This window comes from Vombatus ursinus, unplaced genomic scaffold (assembly GCF_900497805.2).
Source record: "Vombatus ursinus unplaced genomic scaffold, bare-nosed wombat genome assembly UNPS02014812.1, whole genome shotgun sequence".
NCBI classification, from domain to species: Eukaryota; Metazoa; Chordata; class Mammalia; order Diprotodontia; family Vombatidae; genus Vombatus; species Vombatus ursinus.
This window is the reverse complement of record NW_020954590.1, coordinates 16,606,872-16,627,435: the sequence shown is the minus strand read 5'-3', so window position 1 is coordinate 16,627,435 and position 20,564 is coordinate 16,606,872. Positions and strand designations below refer to the sequence as shown.

Here is a 20,564-nt window from a genome sequence, read left to right as displayed (position 1 = left end):
TATATGTTTTCCTAGGTTTCTCAAAATGTTCTTTTTTACATTTTTTTTTGACATCACAATAATACTCCATTACACTGATTGTTGTTGAGTCATTTGTATGTATCCAGCTCTATGTGACTCCATGAATTTTTGTCCATGGGATTTTCTTGGCAAAGATACTGGAATGGTTTGCCATGTCCTTCTCCAGTGTATCCCCATTTTTTGTAGATGAGGAACTGAGGCAAATAGGAGTCTAGTGAATTGTCCAAGGTCACACAGCTAGTAAGTATCTGTGGCCAGATTTTAACTCAGATTTTCCTGACTTCAAACCCAGTACTCTCTCCACTGTACCTCCTGGGCACCCCATTACATTCATATGCCACAGTTTGTTTATCTCTTTTCAATATAATTGACACCCCATTAGTTTACAGTTCTTTTTCACTAAAAAAAGCAATGCTAGAAATATTGTTGTGCCCTGTTAATACTTTTCCTCTTTCATTGGGCTTCTTGGGGTAAAGGCCTATTAGTGGTATAACTGTGTCAAAGTTCAGATGTGGTTTAGATAGCTAGTGTTCTGTTCCAGTAATTGTGTACTAAATGTGTAGCCTCAATAAGAAAAAGCTATATTTTGCAATCTGACTTGCATGACTTTTATTTAATTTAATTACATGCCTTCCTTTGAGGTCACTAAACTCCTTGATCTCCATTAGCATCCTTTCTTCTATAATATAGTTATATAGGCTTGCTCTCTACTACTAATTTGAGGGTATGACCTGGTCCAGACCTTGATTCCATGCCCCAAAACTTTACTGTACCACCCCAGTATAGCCTGTTTACCTACTGTGTGATAGTCATCACTTTTCAGTAGAAGTCTTTGTTTTTTCCATAAGTCTTCTATTTCTATGCCACAATTACCTAAGGCCAGTGGAAGAAAATTATACCCAGTTAGGTAGCATGATACAGATATGGATCAAGAACCGACAAATGAGATCGAAGAAGCAGTCTGACAAGGTTCAGGAGGAGAATTAGGAGGTCTCATGGAAGCCCAGAATGGAGAGAGTCCCTAAGAGCCAGAAGGTTGTCAACAGTTCCAGCAGATAGGTCAATGAAAAAAGGCCATTAGGTATGACCATTTAAGGGATCATTGCTAACTCCAGTGAACAGTTTCAATGCATGTATTTATAGTGGATAGAAGTCAGTTAAATTTTGTTTTGTTTTTTTCTTCCACTCCAGTTTTGTATAAGCCATGTATTAGCATAGGTATATAGAGACTTCTGGCATATATTCATAAATACTGATTAATAAAATTCTATTTAATATAAAACAGATGAAGTCTCATGTTCCTATCATTTCTACTGATTCTCTTGATTCTGCTTACAGTGTTATATTTTGATTGTTACACGTGTTGTAGTCCTTGAACAGGGAGATTGTCTTTTGCAAATATATGCTTTCTAGGCTGTCATAATGCATAATTTGCTCCCTGATAATGGTGAAAGTAAGTGAATCCAATTTCATAGAAGATTATTGGACACTTCAGTGGCACTTGATTAGAATTCATTTTTTAAAAGTTACTGTATTAGCTTTGTGTTTGCATAGATTTCAGTGGGTTTTTTTAATGAATCAACTCAGTAATACCTTGATTGGTAGTCCATTATAAATTTTGATTTCAATACTAATAATTCTTGTTAAAAATTAATAGAACTTTTTTTGCTCTTTCCCCTTCTACTTAACAAATTGAGTTTTTCCATTGTCTAAGTGGATGAACGTAAGTCCCTGAGATACTAAATGTGAAATAACTTTTTGATCCTACTTAGGACATTCAGAAAGGAAACAATACCATAATGATGTTCTGGAAGAGTTATTAGAGTTTTCAAAGTAACCCAATATAAATCTGGGAGTATAGCTAATATTAGGAGCATTCAATATTAGGAATCCTCAATATTGTTGGACTGGATTCTCCTACATAAGGAAAAGCATGTGACATAAAGATACAAAAACATCTTGTAACTGACAAAAAACTTCATCCTTGAATATCTTTGGAGTTATGGCTAAGGTTTTAAGTTTGTAAACATTATGAGAACAAAGTACCAGGTCACTTCAAGGTCAGTTATGAGGTAGGCTCGCGGAAATCTCCCATCTCCTGTTATCTATATCACAGGTTGTTATGAAGAACAGAAGAAATAATGCATATCACATGCTTTGAAAACCTCAAAGTACTATATAAATATTGGGTATTGTTTTTCTTTATGAGTATAAAAGGAGGATGTTTTGCTTTTTTGATGTATTTTAGATGTATAAATGTATAATTATTCTTGTATATGGCTTTTTTTTGTACCCAGGAAAATCAGATTGAAGTGTTTTTACTTTTTTAAAAATCAGACTACCATTCATAAATGTAAAATGTTATAACTTACATAAATTGCTAAAATATTTTCTCAACAATCTTCTCTTTGCTTTCAACCTGTTAATATAATTTTTATATTTAAGGTAATATTTTGTTCTATATGAGCAAATTAGATTTGGTCATTTTGGGTGAAATTAGTTTCTATCCATCCTAAACAGACATAAGTATCAACATTGCATTTAAAATTTTTATTCAAAAATATTATTCATCAAGTTTTGTTATGTTTCTTGTATGCTTATGTAAATAGAAATGGTTCAAAGTCTCTGCTTTTCTTGATTTAATATTAAAACAATATGAAGAAAGGAGTTAAGTGTGGTGATTTGTATATGTATAGTAAAAAGTCATGTCTATAGAGGAATTTAACCTGATTTTGAAGATTTTTAGGAACTTTCTTCTTTGTTTTACAGCTTTCTCTTGTACCTTGCTTCAAACTTACGTATCTTTCACACTGTGCACTGAATCAGGTAAGATAAAGGAAATACTGTATATGTTGCAATATTCAATTTTGAACAAAGTCAAATATTTCACACTTTTTTCATAAAATGCTACTTTTGAATAAAACAAAACTTGAAAATACTAACTGCTATTCTTAATGGTTGGCTGTTAATTTTACCTTTCCTATATTTTTGCACCTGCTTAATTTTAGGGTAGAAGATTGCTGCGCAATTTTCACTGTTTATTTGTAAGACTTGTGGAGAGCAAGCTGAAAGAGTGAATTTAAATACTAAATAGCATTTAATGTAATTTCAGAGCAGACTACATATTGTATGTTGGACTTTTATTTGGGCCTATGGTATGTTGTTTATTATATGATTTAATACTAGTATTTATTTTAAAAAATATTTGCATATCACATTTTCCCTTTGTAGAAACCACTGGATTGAGAATTGTTTAAAAAAAATTAAGTATATAAACAAGGAAGGAAAAAGATAGCTTATTCTACTAGATTTTGAATCAGAATACTTGTATTTGATTCCAGACTTCGCTATTTCCTACCTCTATGATCCTCAGTAAGTCTTATCCTTTCTGTATCTCAGTTTCCTCTTTTATACACTGATGGTATTGAACCAGATGGCATTTTAGAGTTTTTTCCAACTAAAATCTTATGACCCAATGACATAAGTGTATTGAAAGAATCTTTAGGGGTCTTTGGGGAGGGCGAGGAGGCTTATGGCATAGGAGAAGGTGGGAGGGAGAGAAGGCAAATCTTTGGGGGGGAAAATTAAAAAGAAAAACACACTGAGCAAGATCGTGAAGCTACAAGGGAAAGAAATGATGGAGGGAAGGAAAAAAAAGAAGGAAATAAACACCAAATAATATCAAATAGTTTTTGTTGGTGCTGTGGGTAGGCTCTCAGAACATAAACTGAAACTGGGTTTATTGGCTAATAGAACAGTTTTGATATTAAGCCATTAGTAGACTTGAGGTCTGGGCAGAAAAGGAGCATGCTTCTTTAGGAACAAAAACCATCCATAGTGAGGAAGCCTGGTTGTGAGCTCCAGTTCTGCTACTAATAGGCTTTGTGACTTTGTGCAAATGCATTTCTTTAACCTTCAGTTTCTCATCTGTCAAAATGAGGAGGTTTCACTAGTTGTAAGGTCCCTTTCTGTTATTTTAGCAATTAATTTTACTTTGGATCAAGGAGTTTAAGTTGGGAGAAATGGCATGGAAAAAAACAACAAGATTTAGGTCTTTAATAATCTGTCTTTAGAAACTACATCTTTAACTTACTTAGCTTTTATCATGTTTATACCCTAAGATTCCCTAGAACCTATTGTAAAGATATTTCTATACTTTTAACCATGTTTTAGAGAAGACACGAAAGGCCATGAATAGTTGAATCTTTGGAGAGAGAGAGATTGTCTTCTCAGAAAAGAAATAGATTGCCTATGCAGAGAAGAGATAGAAGGAATCTTGCTGGAGAAACTTTTTTTCTTCCTTTTTCTCTTTTTTGAGAGGGATTTTGGGGAGAAGGGGGACTGTCTTTATAGTAATACCTTTTTTTGTCATTCTTGAGTAAAATAGTGGCTGTAAGAAAGGATATCTTAACAATTTCTTGATACTTGTTGGTTTCTGTTCTGCTTCATTTTGAGAAGAGAGTCAAGTTGAATTGGAATGAAAGAAAAAAAAATTTGGCATGTTTGTATATTCTGAAAATGATTCCATACTAACTACATTTGCAGTGTTTGTATATTAAGCATTATTGTATTTAGTAGCCATTTTGACTGTAAACACTTTGTGACCTGTCTGCTACCACCTTCATCAATCCATTTATTTTTAGGAAATAAAACAAATTTAATAGTTGCCTAAGAAAAAAATATTATTAAAAAGGTAACTCAACTAGAGAAAAACATAATGGAGTGAACTCTTAAAGCCAAATGTTCATGACATCTGGATTATTTGCTATTTTCTGTTTTTTCCATTAGCTTAGATACTAGAAATTGAGCATATGGATCACATTCAATAGTTAAGTTTTTGAGTTTCTGAAATAGAAGGAACATTGATATATTAAAAAGGAGATTGTACATCTATTTTTACAATTATAGACACTTAGAGTTGGGAAGGATATCTCAGTCCAACCTGTGCCATAACAAATTTTACTTTTAGGTTGAATATCCCTAGTTTCCTTCAACTGGCCCAGCACCAATATGATTTTCTTCTTATTAATATCCTTCTTAAAATATGTTACCTAGGATTAAACACAATATTCCAGATGTGGGTAAATACAGTAGAACTGTCATTACTTATTCTTAGAAACTGTTCTCTCTTATTGTAGCGTAAGATTACATGAGCTTTTTTTTCTTGATATATTGATCTTTTTTTAATCTTGAACTATTATATATCCATATTCTCCATTGTGTACTTTAGGAAGATTTTAATCTAAGAGTAAGAATATAATATGTTTATTAAATTCCACTTTATTCAGTTTAGCCCAGTAGTCTAGCCCATTAATATCTTTTTCAATACTGACTCAAAATTGAGTTTGTTAGTTAGCCTTTCCAGCTTACTATATTAGAAAATGTTATAAATGTGCCTTTATGCACATCATTAATAAAAATGTTAAGTGATGTAAAGCCAAATGCAGATCCCAAGTACCCTCAATGGTCACTTCCTTCCAAGTTGTCATTATGTTGTTAGTGGTTACTCTTGAATCTAGCCATCGAACCAGTTCCAAATCTACCTAATTGTACTACCATCTAGTCGAAGTTTCTCTCATCTTTTCCACCAGATTATCACTAGATAATCTTGCTAAAATCTACATTAACTTATATCGATAGCATTCTTCCTTTCAATGGAGGAAATAAGATTGGGCTGCCATTCCTGAAGAAGTCATTGCTGGCTCTTTATGATCCCTCTTCCTTTTCCCAATTTTTCGCTAACCATGTCTTTAACATATATTTTAATATGTTACAAAATATATAAACATAATTTATATTTAATATAATACATTAACCAAGAATTAAAGTCAAGTTCAAGATATAAAATAAATACATTATGTATATTTAATCTCTGTAAAACTAGTAGAAATTAGGAAATTAACCATTATAAATATTATGCCTTGTTATAAAGAGTTCCAAAGAGAATATGTTATCTTTTGGGGAAAAAAAAACGCTGAAAGGTATAACAGCTTTTTTCTTGTTGACTGGACCAAAACATGTGGTAAAAATAAAACTGATCATGCATTTTTCCACTGTAGATTTTTATAACAGTAGGCTGCTTTGTGTCTCCTTGAACCCTAGTGGAAGATATTTCTGCTGCCTGTCTTTGGAGGCAAAGTATTTTCCACCTAATTTAATATCAGTTTTTATAATGGGGGAAAGTAGTTTTGTTGCCTCAAGACAAGTACTATAAATTGGGCTTTTACCGAAGGGAGTTGTGAGTAAAAAGTAGTTAAGTTGAGCACTTTCACCTTGTACCTTTATGAATCATGTTTTGAGGAGAGGCTAGGTCTGCTTTTCTTGATTTTAGTGACTATTCCTTGCTTAAGAATTCTTTGCTTACCCCAGTTAATAAATGGGCAAAGGATATGAACAGGCAGTTTTCAGATGAAAAAATTAAAGCTATCTATAGTCATGAAAAAATGCTCTAAATCACTGTTGATTAGAGAAATGAAAATCAAAACAACTCTGAGGTACCATCTCAAACCTACCAGATTGGCTAACATGACAGAACAGGAAAATGATAAATATTGGAGATGTGGGAAAATTGAAACATTAATGCATTGTTGGTGGAGTTGTGAAATGATCCAACTATTTTGGAGAGCAATTTGGAACTATGCCCAAAGGGTTATAAAAACGTGCATACCCTTTGACCCAGCAATAGCACTTCTAGGGCTGTATCCCAAAGAGATCATAAAAATGGGAAAAGGACCCACATGTACAAAAATATTTATAACAGCTCTTTGTGGTGGCAAGGAATTGGAAATTGAGAGGATGCCCATCAGCTGGGGAATGGCTGAACAAGTTGTGGTATATGAACATAATGGAATACTATTATGCAGTAAGGAATGATGAGCGGTAGACTTCAGAAAAACTTGGAAAGACTTGTATGGACTGATGTTGAGTGAAGTGAGCAGAACAAGGAGAACATTGTATACAGCAACAGCCATGTTGTGAGAAGACTAACTTTGATAGACTTAGCCCTTCTCAGCAATGCAAGGATCTAAGACATCTCCTAAAGTCTCAGGATGGAAAATGCTATCCACATCCAAAGAAAGAACTAGGGAATTTGAATACAGATTGAAGCATACCATTTGATTTTTTTTCTTCAGTTTTGTTTTGTTTCTTCTTTCTTGTGGTTCCTTCTATTGGTTCTAATTCTTCTTTACAACATGACTAATGTGAAAATATGTTTAATTGGAGTGTATATGTGGAGCCTATATCAGATTGCATGCTGTTTTGGGGAGGGAGAAGGGAAGGGAGGGGGAGAAAACTTAAAACTCAAAAGCTTATGGAAGTGATTGTTGAAAACTAAAAATAAATAAATAAAAATTTTTTAAAAAAGAATTCTTTGCTTAATGGATCTTAAACTCTTTGACGACAGAGACTTTTTCAGTTGCTTTTTTTTTTCTTCCCCAAATCCTTAGCGCAGTCTCGCCCATTGCAGATTCTCAATAATTCTTTTCTTGGACTGGATTGTATTTAGCTCTGTTAGTTCTAGCCTAGAGTTCTAATTTCAAGGTTTCCATCAGCTTTTTGATACCTGGGATTATACCTTGACTGACTTACAAGTTTTTAATAGAAATTTGTGTCATGGATAAATGAGCTCTATAATCTGGCGAAGCCATTTCATTTCCTTGAGCCTTAGCAGGCCTCAGTAAATTCAAGAGTTGGGAAGGGAGAGTTGAAATAAATGGCCTCTGAAGAGTACTGCACTTCTCAATTGATGATACTAGGTTTTCTATGAAATATGACAACTATTTTAATGTTACTAGAAAGAAATATAGGTCCTCACAATTAACTTTTGTCATAGAATCTGGACTTTTCTGGACTTTTTTCTTTATATTCATATTGTATTTAAAGAGAATTTTTTTTCTTTTGTAGTTTAAAGATAGTATGCTATAATGAGCATTCCTTGTCCTTTTCAATATTAGCAATTTTACTTAATAGTTGTTATATGTGGTTTGGTGAATGAATTATTTTCTTACAAAGGACAAGTTGTTTATAATCTCTTATAGAATTATTTATAATCCTTGGTGCTAGGGGTAAGATCTACTTTATATTTCTTTAGAGCAAGAATTTTTTTCCTGTTGTTTGAAGTATTAGTATATTTAAGCAGTCTAGATTTGGTGGAAATTAGACTGTAGCTTTTCTTCTTGTTTATTTTTTTTCCAAAGCTGTGTGGCATATTTTACTAAAAAAAAAATTAAGTCCACTTTGTTGAATGTACCCTATTGTTCTTATTTAAACATTTGGAGAGTTAACTGACATTATCCCATACCTATTAAAAGGGAATATATGTTTTTTGTTGTGATGGGTAAAATGGTAATTCTGTGGTTTCTAAGTGTAACACACTTAAAAGTTTATTTATATTTTTGTGTCATTTATTATTGTTGATAAATTGTGTATCTAGTATATATACTTTTTATTTAATCCTAGGAGATTAGGGGTTTTGATATTGAAAAAGATAGGAGCTTATGGGGAAAGAAGTTCCTCTAGTTTTTAAAATAAATAATATTTAATAAAGTAGAGTGAAGATTCTGAGATATTATTTCATTTCAGTTTTCATTGATTCATGAGAAAATAGCCAAACACAGCCCTGGATTACTCTCGAACTCTGGATGATAGAAATGAATATAATAATAAGTCAAGTAGAAAGCTTGAGTGGTGACATGTAACTGGTTTGGCAGACCCCTGTAACTTTACTAATTAGATAAGTAGTCTAGATTTGTTTAGCAGATCTTACTTACTATACTTTTTAATCCAATGCAATGTCAACATTTTTCTCCCAAACTTTAAATTGAGGAGCATTTAAAAGCAAACCACCATGGATTATTTGGATGGATAATCAAAAGCTCAACTATGAGTTAAAATCTTGATTTAGCAATGTATTCTCGGGTTGTTTTAGTCTTTGTATTTAAAATAGTTTAAAAGTTGATTCCTCACTATTTCACATACTTTCTCAAGGCAGGAGAGAAAGGAACTTTCTTTTGACTTGGCTCAAAATGTTATGGACACACTAATGTTAAGATACTAACACATCCAAAACTGAGCTTGTCATCTTCTATTGAAAATGTTCTCCATCTTGAAGCTTCTCTATCTCAGTTGATAGAACATAGTTATTTCCTATGTTCAATTATTTACCATGTCTTGTTAATTTTATCTTAATAGCTTTTGTATTTGTTCCCTCCCTTCCAATCTCAATGCAACCACTCTATTTTTGATACTCATTATCTTTGACCTCAATTTTTGTAATAATCTCCAGTCTAGTCTTCCTTCCCTAAACCTAATTCCTTTTGCATTCTTCTGCTCAGAACTCTTCAGGAACTCCTCATCCTATATTGAATACTCTTGAATTCCTGGTCCTTTAACATTGTGCTCCAAATTAACGTTTCCGGTTTATCTAGCACTGTTTCGCTTCATCTATTCTACGTTCCAGCTAGACAAGACTACTTTTCCATCCTCTGTTCTTTACTCACCCTTTATTCATATTGAGCGAACATTTGAATAACATAAAAGCAAATGACAAATATTTATTAGATATCTGTTATGTATCAAATAGAGACAGCATGACATGGTGGGAAAAAGTCTGACTTCGAGTCAACAAGACCTGAGTTCATGGCTTGCCTGATACGTGCTAGCTGTCTGAGCAAGGGCTAGTCCCTTAACCATTTAGTGCTCCAGGGAAATTCTTAAGTTGGGAAACTAGGCTGGATCTTAAGGAAAGAGGATATTTTGCTGTATTTTTCATTTAACTGATTGTGACAGTGCCCAAGCCAGGTCATTGGTGTTCCATAACTCTTTTCATTCAATAATGGAAAGTGAGTTTTCCTGGTCCCAGGGGGTGGGCTATTGGGAGTCATCTAGTGCATCTTCTTATTACCTTTGTTTTTCGATAGATAGATAGGTAGGTAGGTAGGTAGTACTTTGCTTCCAATACTGTTTGGAAATATTTTTTTCAAGTTAGTACACATCTCTTCACCTTTAGGAATTGAGACTTTTTAAAGTGAGGAAAAATGATGACTTCATGTTCTTTTGAAATGAGATTGACTTCCAGGTGTAACTAATAAATAGATAGATGGTGTGACATATTGAATAATAAAGTGAATAATGAGTTTGCTTCTGTAACCTCTCTGGGTTTTAGTTTTCTCATCTGTAAAATGTGAAAATTCTTAGAAGAGGGATTAGATTTGCTGTGCTTTGCCCCAAACAGTAATACCAGAAAAAAAAAAAGATGCATTTTACAAAGAACCACATTTAGAGAACTGTACAAAAGTGGAGCAGGCTACTTAAGGAAGCAGTAGGTCTCTCTCTTCCTTGTAGATCATTAAATGAAGGCTATAATCTATACATTCCTTTCTCGTTCTGGTACTCCATGATCCTAATGCAGGGGAGCAAAAAGTGACATATAAATTGCTGATCTCTACTGGTCAAAAACTTTTCCACCCTGGAAATTCTGCACACCAATTAAATCACAGGTCTAGACCAAGAAAGCCAAAACCCAAAAGAATGGCAACAGAAGAATAGCACTGTGAAGAGAAAAGTAAAAACACCCCTGCCCTCAAGGAGCTTACCTTCTATTAGTGGGATATAATACATCCTTGAATATTTTACAGTTCAATAATTTTTGTAGAAATGGCTATTTGTCTACTCTCATTGCAAATTTCCAACCCCTTGGTAACTCAGTAGGTGGTACTCTGAAGTTGTTATCAGTCTGTTAATGATTCACTTATCAACTTGAACCCTAGGTAGACTTGGTGCTTGGATCTCTGATATGCAGTTCATCACTAAACTTTCCTACCAGAGTCTGTGCTATGCTGGCATAGCCTTCAGGACATCGGTGCTGCTCCCTCAACACCATGATGAGGCATTAGAATAGTGGTCATACTGTTGTCTGTGCCACAAATAGACTTTATCTCTCACTACCTCCTTCCCCTTGGTCTTTCTGTGTTAAAGTTCTTCCCTTTTCACGTCTAAACTTTGATGCCATCTCTTTCATAAACCTTCTTCTCCAAACCTGCCCTTTATATGTATATATATTTTCATTAAAATGTTCTGAACCTCCCTGTTGGATTTATTACCATCTTGCTTGTATTATTCAGATAGTAATGTTTACTATATGGCAGACACAGTTGTAGGTGCTGAGAGATAGAAAGAAAGGCAAATACAGTCCCTGTCTTCTAGGAGAGCTCACATTCTAATGGGAGAGATAGAATGCAAATAAATTGGTATATAAATATTATATTGTAATAATAGCTAGCTTTTGTATTACACTTTAAGGTTTTCAAAATGTTTTATGTATATTTTCTCATTTGTTACATAGTAGTTGGAAGTTAAGCTTAGAGGACAAGGCTCTAGGTGCTTGTGGGACCAGAAAAGGTCTCCTGAAAGATATCTTAAGCATTTTTGCACAAATATTTTCTACTAGTAGATTGAAAACCACATCTGGAGGATCAGGGTCTGTGTCATACTGACTTTTTTTCCCCCTAATATACATTTCCACAACGGGGACATTTTAAACACTTTAGACATGCTTTTTGAATTGAATAATTTTACATTAATTGTGACCCATTATGTACTTTCATCACCACAAATGATTAGTGTAGTATGTATAGTATGGTGGCAGAGGTGGCATACACACTATGAAGAGTTTGTGCCTTTATTCTTTTCTGGTTTTGGTACTTTTCTTCATTTGTGCATGTGACTATAATTAACAGATACTACCTATTAACTGCTATAATATGTAGAAATTCACACAAAAACGAACAACTTTACATATTGTGATTGGCAAATATTCTGCATTTCTATAGGCTTAGTAGTTTATCACTTGTTTTGTTCACCTATTAGCTATTCACTTTAGAATATCTTTAAAGGATTTTATATTGGAAGTATAAACATTTTTCTTTGAGCTTGTGTTTGTGTGCGTTTGCGCGCACACACACATACTAAATTTTGATTCTGTTAGTCTCAACTGAAACAGCGAGAAATTTCATATTGATGCCAATACTACTTTACTTGCCCATCCTATAGTGATTGGCATGTGATAGCAGTTTTCCTCTTTGTAATAAATACCTAGGCACGGCAGGATGAGGTAAGAACAATAATATTGCTTTAATTCTTCAGTTCCAGCAGAGAGATTTCTGCCAGTGTAATGTGCGTTGTTAGCTACAAACTTGGTGTCACTACAGAGAAAATAGGGAGGTGCCGAGAACTTCATGGCCTGGGTCCAGTTAAACTAGTTGTTGTTTTATTTTGTTTTTCATATTAAGAGTCTAAGTATTGGCTTATATTTCATGAATGGATCATGGGGGTTAATAGGCAGGGAGATTTTTGTGTTAGCTTTTTATTGAATTGACTTATTTCCTTTTGCAGAAAAAGTGAGCAGTATGTAGTATTTAACAATTGCTAAATGTGAATTAAACATATGGTATGAATATTCATATTCTACTTGCAGTTAAATATATGGGGACATTAAGTACTTGGAGCTATGAAAGACTATTTTTGTGGCATTGTAGCCTATAGAGCTAAATGTTGTTGCTGCTTTCTAGAAAAGCAGAATTGTTTAGTTTGAGTTCTTACTGTTATTGAAAATCACAAGTTTCTGGTGTCAGGAGGCAATTACTTGAATTTCACCAGCAAAAGTTAAACAAATGTCATTCTGGGTGTTTGCCATAAAGCACTGGGAATTATGATGCAATTGAACTGATGCAAAGGTCCACATTGCAAAATCATGTCACAATTTACTTTGCCTATTCAAGAAAGGCGAGATATTGGAATATTAGGAATGTGATAGGCCAGATTAAGTTCTTTGCAGGAGTTCTGCTTTTGGACAGAATATTGCATTGGAAGCAAGGACATCTCAATTCTGGTCCCTCCTCTGCCACTAGTGCTGTTTGAGACTTTGGGGAGAATCACTTAGTTCTAAAACTTCACATAATACTATAAAGCAGCAATCATACACAACCATTTAGTACTAGTTAAAAATAGAAAAGCATACCAACTGGTTAATAAATAAGCATTTATTAGGCCTCTGTTAGTGCACATAGTACCATTCACTGTGCTTGACACTGGGCATACAAAGACCAAAGTAAAATAGTCACTGCTCATGAAAAACTTAGAGATAAAGAAGAATCAGGAAAAACTGAGTTTATGCTCAGTGTTTGATAAACCCAAAAATGTCAATTGCTTTACCAGAGCTATTAAATAGGAAAACAAAAAACACTATGCTTGGCTTTTGAGATTTTTAGTCTTTCACATATTTGTAAAAACTGTTCAAAACTTTTCTGAAAAACCCCATCAATTAGGATATTATTGAATAGGGAATTAGGTTAGTATCAAGAGGCCACAGAAAAATGAAAATTCAATTTTGTTGAATTCTGGGTCATGGAAAAACTATTTAAACCAGATACTTAATTCTTCATTTTGATGGCAGTTTTATTATAGTTCAGAAATTGGTTTTTGTTACCTAACTATAAGGTGGAGAATGGAATGGAAGGTAATTCTAGGCTAATGTATTTTCAGAACTGTTTCCTACATAATAATTACTCATGCTTTAATGTTATTAGAATAGAATCAAAATGCAGTATTCCCTTGGGGTTAACTCAACATCTGTTGGACAAATTGGTTCAGTGTAACAAGTCTGTTATTAATATCCAACAGAAGATACCGTTTTATGAACCCAGTGGAATCTGAATTTTGGTGCCTCTATTTTCTTTTTTAACTGTAAACACTGGTGCATGTCAACCGTAACTCCATCCCCAAACTATTGTAGTGGTTAATATTCCTACTGCCTCAAATTTTTTATTAAGTTTCTTATTATCTTTCTGAAACACTAAGTGATTCCTTCTCCCGACTTCCTCACCATTATTCATTCCTGTCCTACTTCTTGAGCATCATGTCCTAAGTGTTTCATAAATGTACTGGCCGCGCCGACCCTCTCCTCCTGTAAGGAGCAGGCTGCCAGAGTCATACTCACTCTCGAGTCTTCGGTCCTCAGCCAGATAAACACACAGAGACGAGCCATCGGGAGACGCCAACACCAGAGCTTTATTCAGAGGCCATCACAGCAAGCCCAAGCAGCAAGCCCAAGCAGCAAGGCCAGAGCAACAGAGCAGGAGCCAAGAGAGAGAGCATGATCTGACCACGCTCGTCCTTAAGTACCTACTTAGCCCCTCCTCCCCAGCCCACTTACTAGCCAATGATTGTAGGGTCAGATACCGGAAGGGGCTGTCTGAGTTTAGCACACCAAGGGGGAGGGAGTGACATAGGAGGCTAGGACCGGATACAGGAAGGAGGCATCTGGGATTAGTGCATAGACAGAGTACGTGACCTAGGAAGTCAGACTCAGATAGTGGGAGGAGGCATCTGGGGTCAGTGCTACACAAAGGGACCCAGGAAGTCAGGAAGGTCACAAGATGGAGGCATCTGGGGTTGACGTTGCATATAGGGAGGGGACTAAGCAAAGGGAACTAAGTCCTCTGCCGTCCCACTCCCACGTGGCACCGCCCCTTGCCTCAGGAGCACAAGCTCTGGCTACTTCCTAGCACCCAGCTTATCTCACATAGCACTGGCCACTGCCTCAGGGCTTCTCTGTACCCAGCCCATCCCAGTTCACCACGACTCTGCCTACCACAGCCCCTGCCAAGACTTCCAAAATACCCAGATTCTACCCTACTCTTGCCACAGCACCCAACTGGCAACTGCCAACATCAGACAGTCCCTCACACATAAAGATGCTGAGAAAAGACAGCTAAGTGGCCCAGTGGATAGAGTGCTGGACCTAGAGTACAGAAGACCTGAGTTCAAATGTGGCCTCAGACACTTACTAGCTATGTGACCCTGGGCAAGTCACTTCACCCTGTTTGCCTTAAGTTTCCTCATCTGCAAAATGAGCCGGAGAAGGAAATGGGAAACCACTCCAGTATCTTTGCCAAGAAAACCCCAAATGGGGTGACAAAGAGTCAGATATGACTGAAACAACACAACAACAAAACTTAATCTCCATTATGGCAGCTAGGTGGTGCAGTGGATAGAGCTCCAGCCTTGGTGTCAGGAGGACCTGAGTTCAAATCCAGCCTCAGACACTTGACACTTACTAGCTGTGTGAGCCTGCGCAAGTCACTTAACTCCAATTGCCTCACCACAAAAGCAAAAAATAATAATAATAATTGAGAAAAGCCCAAGTTAATAAGATAGCATTTTGCATTTTAGAATCATGCACATTTTTCTTTTTAGTGATGTAAAATGTCCATGACCTTTTATTTGAATGTATTTATGTTAATTGTCCACCTATTATCTCTAAGTGTTTACCTTTTTCCTTTCCAAATATTGGTGAGGGGAGATAATTTTGTCCTCATTTGGGACAGCTAAAGTGGCTTGTAGTAAATAGGTGGTTCCTTTAGTAGAGGTCTTGATAATTGGTGATTACAGAACAATTCTTTCAGAAGACTGCCTCAGTTGCTAATCTCTCCAGTCTTTGGAGTTGAGTCCCACTAGAATTTAAAACCATCACTTTTAATGAGAGGAATTAGAGTATTTCCTGTCTCTTATTTTATAGGAAAAATATCCATAATACAAAAATATTATTTAAATAAATAATGTAGTAACATTTTTTGATGACTAGGGCATTTGCCTGACAGCAAGGAGGAGTTGCATTACATGAAATTTTGCAGGTTTCTGCTCATGCTTCATTTCCCAGGATGATAATGATATGAGTAGGTTGTTTATAAATAAAGCATAACAGTAATTCTTACATGTGCCTAAAAGGAGAACTAACTCTAAATTATGTTTCTCTGCCAGAATATGAAGTATATTTTGATTATATGTCCAATTTCACTTCATTTGGAAGCCAAGATTAAACCTTTTATTTTCAAAACTTTCAAGATTTCGTAGTTGCCATTCATTTTACATTAAATGAAAGTTTGTTTATCATAGCCCACATGCTTTTAATTAAGTGATCTAACAATGGAAAACCACTTTGTTCCTCCTGCCCTAGTCAGGTGGACTATTATGATCACAGACAAGGAACTAATTGATAAACTGATTGCATTAGGTTTTATTAAATGAACTTTATGTAATTAAGGGAACTTTTGAAAAGGGTATCTGCTTAATTCCTAAGCTTCTTTTCTGCTTAACATTCATTTTGGGTTTCTTCTGTCTTTTTATTTCTGTTTTGGTATTTCATACATTTTTTAAAAGTACAATGGCTGTTTACAAAGGCACATTTTGTACATTGCTATGATTGAAAATAGCTTTTTACAAAACTCTCTTGTCAGTAAAGTACTTTGGGCATTGAAGTATATTGTAGGAAATCTGTGGTCACATCACCACAGAGGACTGTGTGCATTAACCATGGTCAAAGTTGTGAGAAGGACAGATAGTATTTCAGAGAAGTAGCTTTCTCTCTGTTTTATTCATCTTCAGTTTCTTTTACTTTTTTTTCTTTTAGAGGAATGACTTCTCTTGGGGAATAACAAGGGGAAAGTGGGATGAGGAGCACGTTTGTATAGCAATAGGAGTGTGGGAGTATATTTTTCTGTCCTGGATTACGGCGTTGGATCATGAAGCTGCAGAAATCTGGGCTGAGAGTTACAGGCTGTGAGTCCCCAGTTTGCTCAGTTTGGAGAGGGGTCACTTCTTCAAACTAGCTCACCACCTTCAACTTGTTCTCATAGGTCTCCTGTCAACATTGTACGGAGAACCTAGTTTGTAATGGGTCAGTTTTTAAAGGTACAAATTCATTTTATTATAACATGGCATCATTATTAATTTACTAAAAGGGTAGTCATAGTAGTAACAATATTAAATGACTCTTTGAAGGCATGTATATGATTGCATTGTTTTGAGTAATTTAATGTTTCAAACCATAATTAATAGTTAATATAATCAATACACTTCCTAGTGCAAATATGAATCATTTCAGTTAAAAATCAGAGATTTTATGGTGTCAGAGCTAGCGGGAACATCTAATATAGCCATCTTCAATTTTTTAAAATAGTGAGCTGCATGATCATAAATATATATGTATGTATATGTATATATGGACTGCATATGAATGAATTAATTATAATTATATTGTGTTTCAGTTAAAATTTCTAATTCATCAAGATAAGCTATTGTGACACATAGTGGGAGTCAGTCACAAGATCAGAGTCTATGGTTTTTTTCCAACATATGATTCTGCTTCTTTTCTGGTTTAAGAATATTATTTTATCTCTGATAGTTCCATGCCATTAGGAAAATCTTTTTTTTTAATTTGATAAAATAATTTTAATGTTTTAAATATATCAATTAGAATAATTTTAGCATTGTGATTTTAAACAAATATAAGCAAATAGTGATTCTAAGTGTCTTCATAATGAGTTTCCTTTATAAAATAAGCTGTTTACCTTTAATCCATTTTAATTCTTTTTAAAAAAAAATTTTATTGATTTTTGTTTTTCCATCCACTTACCAATTTTTCAGTGAATCCTTCTCTTGTCCATCTTCCAATGAACAATTCCTTATAACAACAAAAAAAAATTTAAGGGGGGGTAGAGTTCATCAAACTAATAATTCTTTGAAAATTTTTGACAATTTATTCAGTATGCCACACCCATAATCCTTTAGTTTAACAAAGAAGAGGTAGAGTTGACTTTTCTAACTCTACTCTTGGGATCAAACTTTGATATTATAATGTTATGACACACCATTTTGATGGTTTTGCTCTTGTTATGTTGTTGCAATCATTGTCTTTGTTTTCCTGGTTCTACACAATCATTTTGTGCCAATCACGACACTTCTGATAGTCTACATATTTATTATACTCACTGTTTCTTTCAGCACAGTAGTGTTCATATTACTGTGTGCTACGTTTTGTAGGCAGCTAGGTGGTGCAGTCAAGAGCGCTGAGCCTGGAGTTAGGAAGACTGGAGTTCAAATTTGAGACATTTACTAGCTGTATGACCCTGGGCAAGTCATTTTATATCTTTGCAAAGAAAACCCCAAAAGTGGTCACAAAGAGTCTGAGACATGACTGAAATAACAACAGCAAAGTGGGTGGATGTCCACTTTGTTTCCATTTCTTTGCTATTGAAAAAAAAGTGATGCTATAAGTGATTTGGTGCAAATGGGACTTTTCTTTTGTCATTTATGTCTAGCAAGTCAGATCTTCTAGGTAAAAAGGTATCAACATTTTAGTTATTCTCTTTTCATTAAAAAAAAAATAGTGCTTTCTTTTAAAAAAAAAAAGTTTTAAAATTAGCAAGCATTTCTTTCCCTGTGAACTCCCAACCCACCCTCCATGCTATAGTTTGGAGAGGGAAGAGAGATCAAGTCCTTGTAAAAAATATGCACAGTGAAGCAAAACAAATTCCCACACTGGTCATGTCCAAAAATGTAGGTCTCATTCTGCATATTAAATAGGCTGTTTCTGATTTCTCTGCCAGGAGATATGTAAGCATTTTCCTTTTTTCTTACACACACACACACACACACACACACACACACACAATAGCAAAACAAATTCTCAGATTGTCTATGCACAAAATTATTATATCAATCACAGTTCCAAAGTCTTTCAAGTTTATCTTTTCTCTCTAATCTTATTTTCATGATATGACTTTTTCTTCTAGTCCTGCTCACTTTGGTCTGTATTAGTCTAGTTTTCTCTTGAACATACAGTTTTGAACAAAGATATTGTCCCATCTCTGATGGCATAATAATATTGAATTATATTCACATACCACAATTTCTTTAGACATTGTCCAATCGGAGTATAACTTCTTAGTTTCCAATTTTTGATAACTGTGAAAAGACCGCCTGTAAATATTTTGAAACATAGATCTTTTTCTTTTTTATTTGATTTTTGGGGAGTGATATTACTGGGTCAAAACATATGTTTCCTTTAATCATTTGGAGGGGATAGCTCCAGTTTGCTTTCCTGAATGGCTGGGCCAAATCACAGTTTCACCAACAGTGTACCATTGTTTTGTTCTTCTTCAGCGTTTTTGATGTCTGTTAAAATAATGATATTGTTTTTATCATTGATATTATTAATATATTTTATAATGTTTGTTGTCTTCCTTATGTTGAACCAACCCTGCATTCCTGGTATAAACCCAGCCTGGTGATAGTGTATAACCTTTCTAGCATAGGAAAAGAGGGATTTCTTTCCCTGATAATAGGTTTTAAAAATATCTTTATGTGTATAATGAGTCCCCCTAATAGATTATAAACTTCTTGAGTGTAGGGGCCATTTCACTTTTGTTTTTCTGTGTCATAATGTCTGGCCCATAGTAAAATCTATTCAGTGCCTATAGATATGACAATATAGACAATATGTATTTTTCATCAATTAAATTTTTTACATATGGATTGTTAGACTGATATATTTTGATTAAGCATGGATCTTGCTGAGGTGTCTCTGTCATCATGGGCCAGGACTTGATGAAGTTACCATAATATCATACATAAATAGGAGCATCTGGAAAATCTTAACAATCAGAATTTGTTAACTTTGTCTCTCTTTTCTCTCTCTGTCTCTCTCTCTCTCCCCCTCCCTCTCTCTCTTTTTCTCTCTCTCCCCCCCATCTCTCTCCCTCTTTCTCTCCATAATAGTGCATGTATTGGAGATAACATCTTAAGGTTATTCTTTTGTTTTATAGAATAATGTAATAAATAATGGCTTGAAATAGAAAGTTATTTGGTAAAGGTTGTCTGTTTCCTTCTCATTTTCACTGAGGGTATCCTAGATACAGATCATTCTCATAAAAGTCTTTTAATAAAGATATTAATTAGGAACATTTTTATCTTTTTATAAAGATATCTTTTCATAAAAAGACTAAAGTAGGAGTTCTTGTTCTCCTGATTTCCTTTTTTGTATGTTATCTTGCTCTATACCTAACCTTAAAAGTAGTTGTTTTTAGTTTATTGGTAATAATTAAACCACATATTTCAGAGAAACCTAGGAAGATTTATATGAGCTAATGTCGAGTGAAATGAACAGCACCAGAATAGTTGATACTATAACAAAAGTATCGTAAAGTCAACTCTGTCTGAAAGACTTAGGAACTCTTATCAACATAGTGACCAACCACAATGCCAGCTGACTCAAGACGAGATATGCTGCCTACCTCCTGATAAAGGGGTGGTAGCCTCAGAGGACAGAGTAAAACTTTTTTTTTTTTTAACATGGTCAATGTGGAAATTTATTTGACTATAAATATTTGTAACTCGGTTTTTTGGTTTTGTTTTTTCTTTCTTGGGGAGGATAGGTGGAGTTCAGGTAGAAAGGAGAAATTGTAACCCTTGAAATTGAAATAAAAGCAATAAAGTACAGAAATATATTTCCAAGGCTCATATTCTGCCTTTGTGTTATTTTTCCTAATTGTAGTAATGATTTTATTCTTTTGGAATTGGTGAATAACTGAGAAAAGAGTTTGTCAAGAAGCTGTAACAATTTTAAAACTCAAGAGTTCAGATGACAGTATGGCAAACATGTGTTGTTTATGTGAACAAAATTTAAAATCATTTTACGTGAAGGC

At 34.5% G+C, this 20,564-nt stretch overlaps 1 long non-coding RNA gene across 3 annotated transcripts in view; it reads left to right on the top strand.

The window, feature by feature from the left end:
- LOC114053890 overlaps nucleotides 1-20,564 on the top strand; it is a 185,501-nt gene that overhangs the window by 116,668 nt on the left and 48,269 nt on the right. For all 3 annotated transcript variants that reach the window (XR_003570427.1, XR_003570428.1, XR_003570429.1), the window contains exon 3: nucleotides 2,791-2,847. This is a non-coding gene — a long non-coding RNA (uncharacterized LOC114053890). The remainder of the gene's footprint in view (nucleotides 1-2,790; nucleotides 2,848-20,564) is intronic.